We start from the raw sequence: 18,399 nt of genomic DNA, 5'->3' as shown, positions 1-18,399 counted from the left end.
CTATATTTTGCAAACTTCATGACAGAAATATGAATACTATTTGACATCATTTTTCTCGTTTTTTTTTTTCTTATTCACCTATTTGATCTTCTATTCTGGAATTTATCAAGGACTTCTGTGGTTGCGACATTGCTTTCACAAACCCTTCGACAACGGCCAAGTTCTTTTGGAAGTAGGTGATCTCACAATTTGGCTGCCCCATTGAACTAGTTACTGACTAAGGCACACACTTCATCAATGAAGTGATTGCCCACCTCCTGTCTACCTTTTTGATCATCCATAGAAAATCTTCACCCTACTATCCTCAAGCAAAGGACCAGCCGAATCCACAAATAAGATCTTAGTGAATGTCCTAATCAAGGTAGTCTCTGCTTCGTGCAGTGACTAGGACAATAAGCTAATGGTAGCCTTATGGGACTATTGAACAACCTATAAAATAGCTATGGGGCAGAACTCATTTAAGTTGACCTACGGCACTGAAGCCATTCTACCAGTGAAATTCTTTGTCCCTAACTTGAGGGTAGCCATCCAAGAGATATAGAATGGGAAGGAGGCATGGACAGAATGCCTAGTTGAGCTAGAAAACCCATTAAAGACTCCACTTCTAGCTACCCATGCACTAATCTGGTGCAAAAATACACGATGCAAGAGGAGCTAGTTTGATAAGCATGTCAAGCAGCGGTACTTCAGCTAGGGTGACCTAGTATTGTTGTACTAAGTGAAATGCCATAAACAAAAGATGAAGTTTACGGGATTAGGGCCTTTTAGGATCGGCACGATCAGCCAAACCAACAATGTAGAGCTCGAAACCCTAGACAGAGGGGGCATAGGCTTCTTCAATGGTAGCTGCATAAAGAAGTACTATCCTCCCATAGATCCACTACACAAGCTTCCAATGCTAGAGTCCCTTGTGAATGTATGAGTTGCCACAATTATCGCTTACCTATGCATAACAATCACCACCCAACAATCACATACTTTCAATGTGTTGTTCGATGAGGAGGTCGACTTTAATATATTGACTTGCAATCATTGGACTCTTGCTGATCGACCACATCTACAACCCATGAACGCTAAACTTAGCTCATTTGGGGGTCAATCGTACGCACTTTTGGAAAAGTGCAAAGTTGCAGTCTCTATTGAGTTTGAGAGCATACCCATGGTCTTTTATGTGTCACCAAACACAAAGGATGTAGGTAAGGAATCTCTATTAGGATTCACATTTGAGAAGTATACACATTGCAACATCAATTATGAGTCACAACACATTCACATTGCCCTCTTCAACGTATGCATCGTGATAGCTTTCAGCAAGGGCAACACGGCTCCATTAGAGCCTCATAAGCCACCGATAGAGGGACCAATAACCCGGTCTAAGGAGGGGAGTCGTGATGTGGCGTCAAGACTCTATAAGCCTCAATGCCAAATAACCCGTCGAGAGTGCATTCAAGGAAAATGAACCCAAATTCAAATGGATACCTAAGCATCAAGGACTACCAGATAGAGATATGCAGACACAACCTTGCACTGCTAGAAACTCATACTAAAGGCGTAGGTGGCAAGGACAACATTATAGGCAAAGACGAACAGTAAGCCATGATGGGTCTCTAAAACCCTATTACAAGAACAAGGATAATATGAGGGCAATACTTGGATATGGGTACTGAAAGCCACGATGGCTAAGGGCACCGCTCAAGTGCCACTCTCAAACTTACCTACACAAGGTCACGCCACAATTAAGGAACCAAAACCATAGGAGACTCAGGCTACGAAGCCTATAGAGCCCAAAACCACTAAGCTTGTAGAGGCTCAACACGTCTACCAATAGAAACCGCAGTTTACTACTTTCAACTCGCCTCAACCTACTGCTCCTAGTGTCCACCATGTCCAGAATTGAGTGGTGGGGGGACTTGCTTGAGCTGTTGTACCAACCACACACTGTCTACACAAGAGGAAGCTCACTCAATAACATAAGAAGAAAGATAGAGGCCAAAACTGTTGGGATAAAGGGCAAGGATAAAGGACAGTGCTCAATGCAGTGCCCGTGCCTACCCTAAGGGATGGGCTTGTACATGACTTATATACCTATCTAAAAAATTTATTGGATACTCTTGAGGACCACAAAACTACTATCATTGTCTCTCTCTCTCTTACTTGCATCTACAGCTTCACTCATTCGATCTCTGCATTCAACAAAGTGGTATCAGAGAGCAGGATCTGTCTTGCCACTCAGTAACTTGATACCCTTTGCTCCACTAGATCACTCAACCTTGGTGGTAACATTTCTCAAGATACGGATGTTGAGATATCGAGCTCCACTCGTGATATGCCAGGGTGACTGTTGTGCATTTATGTCACCGACTTGTTAGCTGTAGATGCGGTTGGTACACCGCCCATGAATAATAGCTAGATGACAACTATCCTTATCTACTCTAGATTGTGGCTCAGTTAGTATGCCACCTTAGTTAGTTGAGTTCGATTTGAGACCCATATATCGGGTTCTTCTATTTCTATGTAGTAGAGTTCTTTTCCGCTTACACAACTAAGAAGAGGAAAATTGTTTTGAGCCTCCACCTGTGTGTGCATTCCCCCATTGTGCAAGCAAGAAAGCTACAAGTGAGACTCCTTCCTTCTCTCCCACAATCTTGACAACGGATGCTCCAGATAGGGAATGATGTGTCCCATCCACTAATCTTGCTATCTACTGCACATTAAAGCTTAATCTTGAAGGACCTGCACATGCACCAAGCCCAATTTTGTGCTTTATTATCTATGCCATGGACATATAATGGGAGAATTTGGGATACAAGAAGCTCAGTTTCTATGCACAAAAGTACGTCTACAATGACATAATGAATGATTCCTTAATTTCCATGTGGTGCAATTTTTTCTTTCTCTTGTCTTGCGCCCCTTGATCCAATAGATTCTTTCTAGCTTCTATAAATTCCAATCTTGATCCATAAAGTTGACTATCATGAATATCAAGTTAAAGATATGGTTTTAACTTCTAGCCTATCATGGATCAAAGCCTAAAATGTTTCTACCCTATGCCACCCTAAGGGTTTTTCTAGTTTCACTTTTCAACCTATCCCTCATCATAGACAATTAAGGAGTGCACACTTGAGCTCTTGGATGCTCGGTATTGTCCTGGCATTGACATGTTGGTTCAGACATTGGCTTGGAGTACCTACCTTCACATTTGGGACTGTGGTTTACACACTTTATGAGCTGGAAATAGGGAAGCATATATCTTTGTGTGTCTTGTGCATATAGATCATGCTCATTGGATGGCTATTGGATGTCAGTGGATGTTGGATGTCTTAGGGATCATGTGGCATTGTTTTCAGGTCATTTGGAGCTAATCTTGGCAATCATTTTGCTCAATTTGCAGACTTTCTTGTGGCTAGAATACACAATCCATGGCCTACAATCTATAGGCAACTCTCTATCCTTTAATGACATTGGTCCTTGGACATGCATGTTGATGCATATACATGCTCAAGTGATGTCAAGACACTGAGGAATGATATGCCTATGTATTAAAGTGCATTTGGGCTGATTTTGACTAAGATTTCACTCAGTTTTGACAGGGACTTGTTGGCTAGAACATATAGGGCTGAATGCTATTTTGACAGTACATGTCTCATGCATTGCTTCCAGGATTGATCTCAGGGGTTCAGAATGATGTATTGATGCTTGACTTTGATGCCATGTATGTGGAAACAGTCTTGGGAAGATCTTATGCTTGTTTTGGAGGATTGAAATCTGCATGTGACATTGCAGGTATTGACAGTGTGCAGCTGCATTTTTAGAATGGATCTATCTTCACTGTTTAGCATGTCAGGCATGTACCTTAGCTCAAGAAGAGCTTGATTAGTATTGGTTAGCTAGATGATGATAGCTAGATGATGATGGTTTTCATAGCACCTTTGGTGATGGGAAATGGAAGATCAGTAAGGGATCTAGGGTTATTGCGAGAGGTCTCATTCTCGCACCCAGTTACTGCTTGGCCTCATCCAATTGGCTCTTACAATTGACTTGACTACTCTCCAAGCCTTTGTGGTGTTGCGCTTGACACATTCTTGGAGGGTTTGTGGTGTTGTTCTTAATCATTTCGAGTGTTGTTGCTCTCACACTAATAACAAAGCTGAGAGCTCATCCATGGATGCACATTGGTGTGGTTCTAGCTACCTTGCATGCTGCTTCTATGTGCATGTTGTGAGCAGGGCTCTCCATTGCCCATTGCGAGCTGCGCATGCGCTATTCGAAGTCTATTGGAGACCTACTATTGATGAGCTAGAATGCCTTGCCTTGGGTTGACTATGCATACTTTCTGAAAATTGAGTTTTGATTCCCAAAGTCCTCTTTCCTATTCTCCCAAACAAAGAGTTCCAACATAGCATCCTTCGCATAGCATTGTGGGGTACACACTACGATGGACATAACTGATAAAGGGTCTTTCTTATTCCTATGCTGAGATTGCTTGGTTTTACAACATTTGCACAGCCTCAATAGCATTAGTTTGGAGTAGAATAACTCGCGTAGCTCGAACATGCAAAAGAGATGAGCATACTTGGGCATCGAACCTAATGTACACATACACCGATACACCGTTTAGCTCTGGAGGGGCGGGTTTCGTGTTTAGGGTTTCAGTCCGGTAATAAGGGTTAATACTCAATCGATATAACGAGGCGTGCATTTGAGGATTTGTGAGATCTTCAATGGGTCTGGATGGTCGAACGCCAAGGGATTGGGTAGCCTTCGGATACATGCAATTAGGCATTCAATGCAATTAACTTGATTCCCACTCGTGCATACGTAGATAGCTGGTAAGATTACTTTTTTTAAATCTTTTAGTTTGAAATTACTGACGCCGCGCGCAGCCATACTCACTAGCTGCTAATGCTTTTGCATCGAACTTGCGGACATACGTACCGACAAGTTGTGTGGGTTAGCTCATTGCCGTCGCCCCTGCCCCACACCCCACAAAAGCGTGGCAAGAATGACAAAGCACAGCACATTAATCCTCATGTCCGCAGGCACTACGGTTTCGTTCGCGGTAGACCAACGGACAAATGAAACATGGACGGGGCATGATGGGCGGTTGCAAGCTAAGAGTCGACACCTTGTGTATGCATGTGAAGCGCGGTTAGCATTAGACCACTGCATTAGCTGTTGTGTAGATTTTTTATAGAGGGGCCGGCGAAATCCTCATGGGATGTTGCCAGCCGGAATACACTTAAGGAAATTATCATGGGATGTTGTCAGGGCATAAATGTTTAAGGCGAAACTATACGTCATGGGGACCTTGCCGGCCAGAATACACTTAAGGTTAAATTATCATGGGATGTTGTCAGGGCAAAAATGTTTAAGGCGAAACTATACGTCATGGGGACCTTGCCGGCCAGCAGTTTCTGCAGCTAGGAGCAACACACGTATATATGCACATGGTGAGCCCATTGGGGTGTGAGAAACTAACTGTAAGGGTTTGGAAACATGAGGACCATCAAACGTTTCGTTCTAAGCACCAGCACGTTATTGTGCGGCCTGCTGGCGATGTCAATACCATGGTGACTTACAAGTTACGAGTGTGATGTGTCCATTCTCGACAGGGGAGCCGGGACGGCCCACAAAGTCATGGGGACTGACGGAGACTCCATATCCCAAGTGTTGGGAAACACCCCACAGGAGATTTATCAGAGCCATGACCGGAGAGCTACAATTCAACGAGACTACAACGACCCACAGAGCCCAACCCAAGACTTCGACCTTACGGATGGAACTGACCCTGCCACCGACCCAGGTGATCTCAATTTTCAATATTCCATAATTTGCTCATCGTCCAGTGAGATGGTGCCTTATTATTTCCACGCTCGATTACACATGCAGTGTTTTAATGTTGTGTTGCTCCCAAGTAATGCATTGTCTTTCTTTGCACTCATGAATCTATTAGTCTTTCTAACGCTTACATCGCCTAACCGTTGCAGCCAATCCTATCATCGATTTCTATTGGGAGGTTGGATTTGATGCCTTCACGCTCACCTTTTTCTATTACGATGGGACCAACTCCGCACCCACCGTAGTCTTTGGTTGGTACGACTAGAAGTTGGAGAGAGCAAGCTATTACGGGCGCGCTCGTGACGCGATGCCCAAATGACACAAGTTATTAGCCGACTATGTGTCTTTCAACACTTTTATCTCGATATTTTGGCTACTTCGAGCTAGAATTCATGTTGATCATGAGAAGAGCATTTTGCGATTGCCATCGTTTTCCATTGGGTTCTCTTTTGCTCTCTTTGTAAGCATGGTGAGTGTCGCTCAAGATGGCTAAAAATTGCTGGCTATTTAATTCTTCCCATTTCGTTCTATTTCATGATCACATGATGCACGATGTCGATGTGACCCTCAATGTAGAGATCAACCTGAGCCAAGTCCTTTCGACCGAACATCCATCGAAGCTGTGAGAGTAGTAAGTACACCTAGATAATCGAGATCCGTCATGCCACTACGCAGCGATCCGAATTGAGACATCCGAATTGAGACATCATTCGTTTTAGTAAACTACAGGTATAAACATGACTAGCAAAATCAAGTAGCCACAAATAAACTGTTAAGAATTTATGGTTCCACTTGCATTTCAATTAAGGACCGCACAGGAATAAATGTTGACTCACATGGGCCTATCAACTAATCGGCCTGCCCTTCATGGAGATCACTCATTGCTGCCAACACACATTACATGTGCTAATGAGTCTCCATCATTTAAAGAGGGCAAGCATACATATCAAACCTTTTGCTCAAGCGAGAACTATACTACCCAAGACTCTCATCACGTAATACATGTTCCTTGGTATCAAAGGAGAATCATTTAGCTGCTCACTACTTTGACAATGCACACACAGGAGAGCGATTTTGCGTGCTCATCTCCGCATATAGGTTCCTTTAGAAGATGATTCACCCCAACTCTTATGGGCTAACTTGCGTAGACAACCACCCAAACTTTGAATGGTCATCCAGCGCCTTCGTCAAGCCTCTTGAATAGTGTTTGATTCTCAAAAGTCATGGTCTCCGTGAGTGTAATAAGTGTGGTTGGTCAAAGACAAGATGAATAGTAAGACCACACTTCAATTATCGTGAAGACCTAATAAGAAATATATTGTGGATTTGCAAATGAGAAGGTGGATCTAACATAAAGGCATGGTCATTGAACATATGAAACGTGAATCGTAATATCCCTATTAGAAGATGTAACGTGTAACACAAATTCCACAAAAAAATAATTGACTTAGATAATGCTAGTCCCCTACTTTTCAAATAAAATTATCAATATTCGAACTATTATCTCGACTCCAAAAGAAACTCAAAGAAGCAAAAACTATGTTGAATGTATAATAACACGAACATCTCTAGATGAAAATCCTACATTTTGTACAAAAAAATCATTGGAAGCCTCCTCTTTTGGCATTTGCTTTCCTTTCGTGAATGCCATGCTTTTGTTCAAGAATATCCCATTAAATAAATATACTCTAAGTCTTACACAAATAATAATCTATCCCATGAGGCCTTCCAGACAAGTTACATCCAAATAAATAAGTTGTGCGCATGTATATAGAATGTCTTTGTACTAGAGAGTACCCTAAAATACGATATTTTTGTCTCATGAAGCACCCGATAATAAATGATTCCTACACATCAATATGCACTCCTCAAAATAATTATTCCTCGTAACTCCGCTTAGAAATTTTCTCACCACAACACAAAACACATTAGTTGCCTATCATCTATATACTAGGCGTGATGCAATAAGTGCTACCACCACATCGACACATAATAAGTTACTATCATGTGGTAAATAGATAAAGAAAATCCACAAAAATAAATAACCAACCATTTTTTGTAACAAAAATTACAAGACTAAGGGTTAATGAGGGAACAAGGAGAGAAATTGAGACAGAAAGAGTACATGTCATAATCATTGGATACAATCTCCCCCCATGCATGCATTTATGGATTTATATTAAGCTTTCTCTGCCCAAAAGTCATTAAAAGGATTCACTACAAGCGAATGGGGTGATAGTGATAGTCGGTTCTGACGAAAAATATCGGCATCGCTAATAGCAACGCTACACTAATAGTGACGTCGCTCTGAGAAAAATAGAGTGTTCAAAATCTAAGCGCGGCATTTTTTAAAAGCATTTGCAAAAGAGAATGAAAGAGAGAGGGAGAAAGTTCAAAGCTTTGAGAGAGAGAGGGAGAGAGGGAGAGCGCATCACCACTGTTGCCGCTACAGCCATTTTCGTATACGAAGAAGAATGAGAAGGGTGACAAGGAGAAGGTAGGGAAGCCGTGAAAGGGAGGAACAAAGGGTTTCATCTTCGAGCCTTTGAGGTAGGTACATTGCCTCTTCTTGCTTTGTTTTTTTTGTTTTCTTATATGCTTTCTTTTTTTTTGTGAAGAGATGCATTGAGAGAGAGGGAGAGAGAGAGGAGAAGAAGGGAAGGAGAGAAAGAGAGAAAGAGGAAGAGAAAGAAAACAAAGAAGGAGAGGGAGAGAGAAATAGAGAAATGAAGGGAGAGAGAGAGGAGGGTGAGTAGGAGAAACAATGAGGGAGAGAGGGGAGGGGGAAGGGAGAAGTAAAGAGAGGAAACAAAAAAAGAAAAGAGAGAGAAAAAGAGGATGAGGAAAGAAGTAGAGAGGGAGGAGAGAAAAATAGAGAGGGGGAGAGAAAAGGAAGGGATGTATAAAAGAAGGGTGAGGTAAAGAGAGGGAGGAGAGTGAAAAGAAGAGAGAGAAAGAGAGAGAGAGAAAGACAAATAAAGACATGGAGGGAAAGAAAAAAAGAGAGAGGGAGAAAGAGAGATAGAGAAAAAAATGAAAATAGAGAGCGAGAGAAATGAAGAGAGAAATAGAGAAACAATCATCACAAGATATGGGCCTTATACCGATGTTAAAAGCGAAGAAAATATTCATAAAGAAATTTGTCCCCTTCATCGCCAAAAACGTCATTATTGGCGACACCATAGAATAGTTGGTATTAGCGTCCCTATTTGCATCAGTATCAGCGTCGCAAATAACGATGCAAATAGCAATGTTGATATCGACACTTTGCGATGCATTTTGCGATGCTAATAGCGAGACGTGCAGTAAAGTTTCGACGCTAATAGCGACGGTAATATGAAAAAAAAAAATTTGTGGCAGGGCAGCCACATATAGCCCTACATACTCTATTTGGGCCATACAAAATAGTTTCAGTAATGTGTACAATGCTCGTGTAAATAAAGGAAAAGTGTACTTAAATCATAACGCTGATACATGAAATAAATGCATGATTGCGTAATGAAAGCGATCGGTATAATCATGGCAAGATACTACTACTACATAGAAAATGTCTACACAGATCACGTGACAAGAAAGAAAGAGTATGTGAGCTCCAAGGATCCAAGGGCAAGCTATAGATCCTCGCCATTCGAAACCTTGTCCCACCACAAAGGAGCATTGAACAAACTCTGCAAAAAAAGAAACAACTACACATTAGTCCACCATATAATAATGCATTTTAATTAAACTTAGTAACTACGGACAAGAAAGATGAGTGACTTACAAGGCCGCCGCGTCCATACAATCGTTTGATCAATGCAGTGAGACCATGCCTCTACATATCGAGTCTCAAGGCCAGTGGGACCACGATTTGTAATGGAGTGCTACAAAGAAAACAAAATACAACTATTAAAAATACGATTGTCAGTACAAAGGATATTGCAAAAAAATAAGCAAGAAGAACAAAATAAAAACTTACAAAGTCCTCCAAATATGTCATGTGGCCGCCACTCCCAAGATGATGGGGTGGACCACTCCTGCCTCGAGTCGTACCCTCGCCGCCTTGTGCTGCTGTCTCTAATGTCATGGAGAATCTGTAGTCTCCTCCCTGAGATGGCCCCAATCGTCTGTGTCTAGCTACTCGGGCTTTGAAGCCCCACTCTTGAGTGCCTTGCATGTGTCCGATCGTCTGTGTGACATGTATGCATGCATACACTCCATTATCCAGCCCGTAGAAAACCTATCTGCTATGGTTGGTACCGGAAACTCCTCATGCAAGGATGCTGCTATGTAGTCCTTGCTCCCCTCCAGTATGTTCTTCCAATGATCCAAGACGTTATGCTAAAAAACTTGTTGGCACAACTCTCTCATACGAGCCATCACCCTCCTCCCCTCATCATTCATGATGATGGCTCCTGTTCTATCATCTACAAGGTAGGCAAACCCCTCTAGGGTATGCCTAAGATAGGTCCTCTCCCACCTGCAACCACGCTCTTGGGCATATCTAGGAGACCCCTGTACATCTGGTGGTGTACCTATGGGGGTAGTATCTCTCGGAGTAGCACCCATAGGGTGCCACCTGCAGACAATTGAGCAAAAGCTGGAGTGGCTGGAGTAGAAATTCCCATAGGTGTGACAAATCCCGTAGGTGACACAACTCCAGCAGAACAATGAGATGGAGACAATGCATCGGTACCTCCACAACAACTACCTAAGCCACCCTCTCTCGAACGTGCACGAGAGCGAGAAGTAGCACCTATATATCCCGAGAATACAGCGGGCTCACTGCATCCTCGTCTCCGCAATATCCCCTAAAACCACTCCCTCCATCTGGCCCAAGTCTGGAGCGTCGACCTTGTTTGGTGGAAACTGAAGCATCAGAGTGCGCCGAAGTAGATCTAATAGAATGGCCTGATGGTGTCCGAGACAGCTCCTAGTCCGTCATATATCTGAATCTTACTATCTAATCTAGAGACATACCCATGAAGATCTCCTATAGCTCCTCGTCGCTTATCCCTCGGCTCATCGTTATGATCTAAATATCTAGAAAGGTCACCTACACAGATGAAAATTGATGTTAGCATAATCAATATAAATCGTACAAAGCACGATAATATAAATCTTGAAAAAATGATCTTACTTAAAATGCATATCTTATGTACCCTTATAAGTGATTCGTCAACGAATTGAGTAGGTGGATGCTCTAAGTATGAAGTACCCTATGGTCCCATGTCAATCTCCTGACACAACTCCGCATACACTGGAAGGTCGATAAATATGTCATCACAAAAGGAGAAGTCCACCTCATTTTTAAAGAATTCTTGGACCCTTGTATTTCCATCATTGTTACACAATGATGGCTGCTCTACATGCTTCAAGCTTTCAGTGGCCTCCACCCCTTGCAATATTGACCCCTCTATTTACATACTGTCCTCATCTATGCTCAAAACATCGCTTTGATCATGTACTCTTACACTTTGGGGAGCTGAATGTATAACATACCACCATCGAGTTTGTCGGGGGTTTGGATAGAAAATTACCTACTCACAATCACGTACAAGAGAGATTTAACTATTGTGACATGTACCATCTCGTAATACAATTAAAGAACACATGAGTTTATGCACATACTCACAATGGGCCAGCAACACAAATGTGTCGTGCAAATCCGTTCATTTTTTTTCGAAATCTATTTCGAGAAATCCAGATGGACCTCGTCAAACTGTTGCTCTAGCTCCTTCCAGTACCACTTTGAACCACTCCACATCGAATAGGATCATGGAGAAGCTTTAGTAATCTATCATGACAATACTTTGCAAGTTTCCAAAATACTCCATCTCATCTATAACTGTGTTTGGATCCGTTGCTCATCGTCGTCTCTCTTGCTCAAACCTTGCCATGATACCACAATCTGTTGTGGAGCGCATTTTGTCAATACGCTCCATATGGAATTGTCGTCCGCACGACCACACCGCACTATATATTTTGTATTGTATATTGAAACACTCAATTAGTTGTTGCATATAAAATATAGATATGACAAAGCTCAAACACGTCATCACCTTTGGACTACATCCCTTTGAGAATTCCCACTCCTTAGTTGAGACATCCGCCCCTTCACGAGACACTGCCGTCAAAGCTCCATGCAACCATCGCGTTGACATAAAACGCGCATCTCCTCAATGCCCTTGGGATATCGAATCGGTTGATGATGCGTACTATGTCGAAATTCAGATCACGCTTCTTGTCAATCTTTTCTAGCTTGTTGGTACCTAGCGAGCCACGTCTCCATAGAGGCATGGTTCAACATACAAAAGCGATTCATTTTCTCCTCCATTGCAGCATCCATTCTTTTTTCTTCACCATTCCAACCGCCACATCTCCGGTCACTCTATCATCGTCCTTCAGCGACCATAGCATACTATTGTCCAAATCCATTGTTGGTAGCCATTGTGAAATATGCACTAATGCCTCAAACACCAACCAACCTTCAGCCATGCTACCTTTTGGCCAAGCTCCTTGTTGCACAAAGCCTTTCAGGGTTTTCATAAAGCGCTGCAAGAAGAACATCCATCGCGTATGGACAAGTCCAGCAATCTCCACTTCATGTACAAGATGCACAAGAAGGTGGATTTGTATCGTGAGCATGCTGGTAGACAGATATTTCTCAAAGAGACAGACCGTCTCCATTACTTCCTGCCTTGCGGATTCAATAGAGGAGGTCTTAATCTCCTTTTCTGAGATCCATTCACTACAAAAAAAAAGCCTCTTAGACTCGCTTTTAGACGTGATTTTTGAATTGAGAGAAAATCTTACGGGCACGTCTATCAGCTCGTCTAAATGCGCGTGTACCATTTCGCGTCTATAGTCGCGTGTATAAGAAAATCCACATGCACCAATAGACACGCTTTAAACGCGCACATATACGCATAAATGAACACATACATGAAAACCAAAATTATTATTTATTTAATTTCTTTTGTGCATCTACAAGCACGTCTACTTGGAAGATTAGATGAACACATAGACACGTGTATATACGTGCTTTTATGTGCGCCAGTAGACGCGATCGCAAAACCAAAAATCTCTTTTTTTTTTAAAGATATTTATTTATTTATTATTAATTTGAATTATATAGCGCATCTATGGATGCATGTAGTCTACATTTTAGACACGAGTCTAGACACAAATTTTTTGCAATTTAGATACGCAGCACAGAATTGGAAAAAAAATCAGAGAGATGGGGTTGCTGATACCAAGTGTCAAGGTCCGGCCCCAAGAGACCCGCACAGGACCCATTTCGAACCCCTCTAGCCCCGGATTAGCTCTAGACCGATCCCCAAACTCTGCCATCTTGACCTCTCAACGCGTCATGGGGCACCCCAACATGTCACGAAACGTGACACGGAACATAACACGGCATGAGATTTACCCAAGGGCCCATCTTGAGGACATCACGTCATATTCATAGATAGAAAGCATTTATAAGATCATTGGGGCTCAGCAAGAGACTATGTCACGGTGGATGGGTGGAGCTATCAACGTGCTATGTCATGATGCCAACACCGTGGGTGAGGGAGCTAGCATGCTCTTTGGTTTCTTTTCCCCCCTCCCATACATCAAATTGTGCATTTGGAAAAAACACAATGGATCTGAAGGCATGAGAATTGAAAACAAAAATCCATGTATTCATTATATAAAAAACGTATTTACATGGGGAGTTTAAGTGCTTGTGATCTAAAGCGTGGCCACAAGTAGTAGGCCATAGAGGAGGTATGGTGCTCCTCTACAAATCTAAAGAAGAAACATTTTTCCTAGCACCACCATCGCTACTGGCGTCACTATCCCCCTCCTCGCTATGCTCCACATCGGGGTTCGCCTACACACAAAAGATCAAGGTTGCTTACGTACAATTACAAAGAAAAAGTTAAAATTAATAGGAAAGTAAGAAAAACATACCTCCTCTGGCTGTCGAATCCTCATAGCCCGGTTATATTGCTCCTCAATGATGAGACCCTTCTCATAGAAGTGAAGCCATGTGGCTACATGGTTATGGCCTCGATGGTAACCTACCTCTCTAGGAGTAGGTATCCTACCCACGATAGTAGTCTCCAAAACAATTATGATATACAAACAATTATGAGATACAATGTATTAGAACAAATTATATAAAGAATTTCAAAAAATATTAAAGTTTAAAAAACTTAAAATCAAAATATATTTACAAACTCTGCCTCCCACGACTCTCTGCCACCCGATCCATAATGCAACGATCCCATAGTTTCCATTTGGATGCGTCGCGTCTCTACGTGCTGGGGAGTCTTCACTTTCTCTGTTGCTTTCTTCTTGGCTTTCTTCCACTCTATGTGGTGGCATATAGGTGATTGGCTATAGGCTCCACGCCCCTCCTCTTGTCTCCACAGTGACTCCCTGGCGCACGTCATAAGGTGGGATCTTTTGTTATGAAGCGAATCCCTCACTTTTGTGCATCCCCAATTATCGGAGAATCGCTGACCCTCCAGATTTGGGTCTCTATTGGAATCTACTCGCAAGAATACAAAAGCTGACCCTCCGGATTTGGGTCTCTACTGGAATCTCCAAGCACATGTATTCTTGCCAGAGCACATGTATTCTTGCATCTAAAAGATGCAGAATACACGTGCTTGGAGATTCCAGTAGAGAATCGCTGATCCTCCGGATTTTGTGTATATAAAAGCTGCGCGTCTATGTTTGCGTCTCTACTGGAATCTACACGCACTGTCAAATGTGCTAAGTTGACTGCTCTCAATCCAACAACCGCCATCCATAATTTATTTGTGATATAAGAACTTCAATCATAGATCCTAATACAGAGAGGAGAGAGAGAGAGAGAGAGAGAGAGAGAGAGAGAGAGAGAGAGAGAGAGAGAGAAAGGACTCACCTTGGGTCTTTGGTGTGGACGGGTGGTGGCACTGCTTCCTTCCCTTCTTCCTCTCCTTGGTGAGTTGTTATCCCTTGATGCTTGCTGCTTGTTGTCTCCTCTCTTTGCCTCTTGTTCCTCTTGTTCTCCTCTCTTTTGTTCTCTCTTTCTTCCTCTCCTTGGCTTTCTTCTTTCCCCTCTCATCTCTTTGAAGTGAAAGAAGAGGTGAGTAACGAGGAGGTGAGTCATGAAGAGACTAGTGGAGGTACACTGCATGTCGGTTGAACTCGAGCTTCAGAACACGCAAAAAATGCAAGAAAGGCACCGTTTGAAAAGAAATTGCTTGTATATTTTGAATTTTGATGTTTGCGTCAATTTTTGCTTGTATATGCACGTCTAAGTTCACGTAGACGCGCTAATAGACACGGATTTAGATGTGCAGATAGACACAGGCATAGACGCGTAGTTAGATGCAGGCATAGACGCGCCTTTAGCACGCTTGCGTTTTTATCATAGGTTTTTGTATTTAAGATAAGTTTTGATAGTAAGTTCTTATCATAAGTTTTTATGTATCTATGATAAGTTTTGTGTATTTAAAATTGAGATCTTAGAACAATTAATACGCCTTGAAATTTTTATGTAAACATATTAATAACAAATTTGAGTTGTCATAAATTAGGTTTAATCATGTTGTCGTCATCACCTAGTGTGGTGCACGCTGATGAGTCAATGAGCACATCCTCAAGTGAGGATGAAACATTACGTCTTCATAATTTAGATGCATGACTACGACAAAAAATTAAATGTATGTTTGATCGTTGTCGAGGGTGTATTTTTCGAGCACATCGAGTTGCAATGTCACACCTCAGCATGTATGGAGAATGGGATCAAGAAAAATCACCGTTATTCATTGTTTTTAACACTAAGATTGCTAGTCTATGTTACTCAATATATATCAACGTCCATGTAACTCCCTTTTGTGGTTGAGTAGGATGCGGTGCCACATCCTTGGATGATCCCTCCTGGGTGTCGAGAGGCTGCAAAATGTCGATGCGAGGAGGCAACGTCTTCAAGAAAAGTGGAGACTGACGACCATGATCGTAGCCCTCATGAAATGCCCCATCAAGTTGTAGAGGATGAGATTTTGGAAAACATGGTATACGATCTATTTTCACAACTAGTTCGGGGAGAAGGTCACTCTACGAAGCCAGATGACCCACTATACGTAGCATCATCTACTCTATTGTATGAAGGTTGTACGTACTCCGTTCTTCGTACGTCCCTCGAGATACTTAACTTGCAAACAATTTATGGATAGAGTAATGTCAGTTTGAATGCGTTATTGAAGTAGGTATCAATTCAGTTCAGCTTATGAATCATAATATTAATTGTTCTATTTTGAAATCAGACACAAATATATGTTGGGGGTTTTTTAACTCACTTTTAAATATATATGTAGGTTATTATCACAAATGCTTCCAAAAGAAAACAAATTGCTAACTAAGAGAGACCAAGCAAGACATTGCATGGCATCTTTGGGAGGCCTCGATTATGTCAAGATCCATGCATGTGTCAATGATTGTGTCTTATTTCGTGGGATTCATGAGTTCGCATGAGAGTGTCCTATTTGTGGTGAATCAAGATACAAACACTACAACAGAAACGAGGCATAGACACGCATGTTAGACGCGCAAAGTCGGGCGCGTCTATAATTGCATCTATATGTGCGTGTAAAACAGCGTGTAAATAGACGCGGATTTTGCGTCTATATATCCGCGTAAATAGACGCGCCTTCAGACGCGTAATTATTTAAACACCTGAAATTAGACTTAATATAATTAAAAAACCAAAGTTAATAATTATTTTTTCATTGCTCTCTAATGAATGGCAGTTCCTCCAGTTGACAAGCCTGATATAAGTAATTAGCGGCAAGTGGCAGAAACATTATACAATTAGTAGCAAGCATTGCATGTATCTCATAATTTCTCTACTTGAAGATGATAAAAAATACTTCATTTTTATTATGGAAAATTCAATTTAGCTTTAAACTTGACTATTGATTCTTGAGTATGCACGTGTGCGCATGATAAAAACCATAGAATTAAGAATACACATTGAATCATTAAGCAAATTAAATATGCTACAGTGAATGATCCATCTCATCTTCAATGAGATCAGCCCTTGCTAAACTATCTACTTCTAGGTCTATGTTACCAAGAGGTAACGAAACAAATAAGTCTATCCCACTATCAGATGTATTGCTATATTGCTCAATAACTTCATCAACATCATCGACAATCACATTATTGTCTTCTTATGCATTTCTTTGAACATCCTCGCGAGATTCACCTTGTACTATATCACGTATATCATCCATTATGGTGTCATCATGTACATCATCATTAATTGTTGGATTGTCATCTGCTATCTCTATGTCGGTAATATTACCATATATTGGTTTTGAACGATTAGATATAGAGATGACATACCACCATCGGTTATTGTTTACCATTGGATGATACACAACCTCTATTTGAAGAACAAAAGCAAGAAACTTAAATACTTATTATATTATGTATATATATAAAAAATTTAGCTTTTGCATATATACATGCTCGCATTGTTGAGGTAGTACTAATGTGTCATTCTTGTTTTGGTGAAATTTTGTAGAGGCAATGATTACAAAACCACTTGGATGACATTTGATTGTGTAATGCTCACCATTTGTTACCACTTCTTTAAACCACTTCACATCCAGTACATATATAAAGAATTGTCTGAAGTCAAGCTTCAGAATATCTTTGATCAAGCCACAATAACCTTCCATGGTACCATTGTGTAACATGTCCACTTGTATTTTCAGGACACGTCTTAGCAATCCATTGGAAATGATGTCTAGAAAGCTCTGGCCGGCACTCCCATGGAGTGTTGCAGGGTTTGCGATCTAGGGCTTCCCGCGGCTGCCACGTAGCGGAAGTATTCTGGCCATTCCCACTTAGGATCGACCTGAATTAGGGTTTTCCTTATTGGTCATTTCCTAATAGCAACTAGCCTCGGACCCAAGCGAACTACTTAATGCAGAAACGCCAAGTCCGAAGCGAATTCACACCACACTTGGTTCAACCTCTCTGCCATAAGGCATAGTCCCATTCCGTTCCCCTAAAACAATGTAAATCGGGTTCAATCATAACTCTAGGTCAACGCTTTGATTGTTTTGTTCTTTGACGATCTTCTTGCTGTCCATCGTGATTTGAGAAAAGTTCCCAGCCAACCGGGACCACCCATCCGTAGAACGGACCTATGGCCCATCCTCCGCACTTTCCTCGGGTTGTTTTAGTTATTTAATTACCTAATACATTGGTTGGACATGTAACAACCAGCTTCTTTAATTAACCTGTTAGGCACTGGTTCATTTACCTAATCTTATCACTTGACATAGAAAAACAATATCAGAAAAGTTCCTTATTAACAGGTTATCATATTTATCTTTGAAATACAAAGAGTCCAGCTCGTAGGCTTATCCACAATCTGCCCGTAGGCTATCTAAAAATCCATAGGGATTACCAATCCACGTTTCCGCCCGTAGACTTGTATCCGGGCCTCGAGATCCAATCCCGAGTCACGTTAGCCTCTTGTGCAGGGCCCGGAAGGCGAGGGATTTACGGCCAAAGCCCCCCCTGGCA

The 18,399-nt window shown here is 41.7% G+C and overlaps 1 long non-coding RNA gene across 1 annotated transcript; it reads left to right on the top strand.

Moving 5' to 3' along the window:
- The first annotated feature begins 5,478 nt into the window (after positions 1–5,478).
- LOC148027984 (uncharacterized) lies at positions 5,479–6,358 on the top strand. Its single transcript, XR_015692560.1, has 2 exons — positions 5,479–5,803; positions 5,988–6,358. It is a non-coding gene; the product is annotated as an uncharacterized LOC148027984 (long non-coding RNA).
- Positions 6,359–18,399: the final 12,041 nt, after the last annotated feature.

This window comes from Lygodium microphyllum, chromosome 12, assembly GCF_053477565.2.
Source record: "Lygodium microphyllum isolate KBCC chromosome 12, Lygodium_microphyllum_v1.1.10, whole genome shotgun sequence".
Taxonomy (NCBI): Eukaryota; Viridiplantae; Streptophyta; class Polypodiopsida; order Schizaeales; family Lygodiaceae; genus Lygodium; species Lygodium microphyllum.
This window is presented reverse-complemented; position numbering and strand designations above follow the sequence as displayed.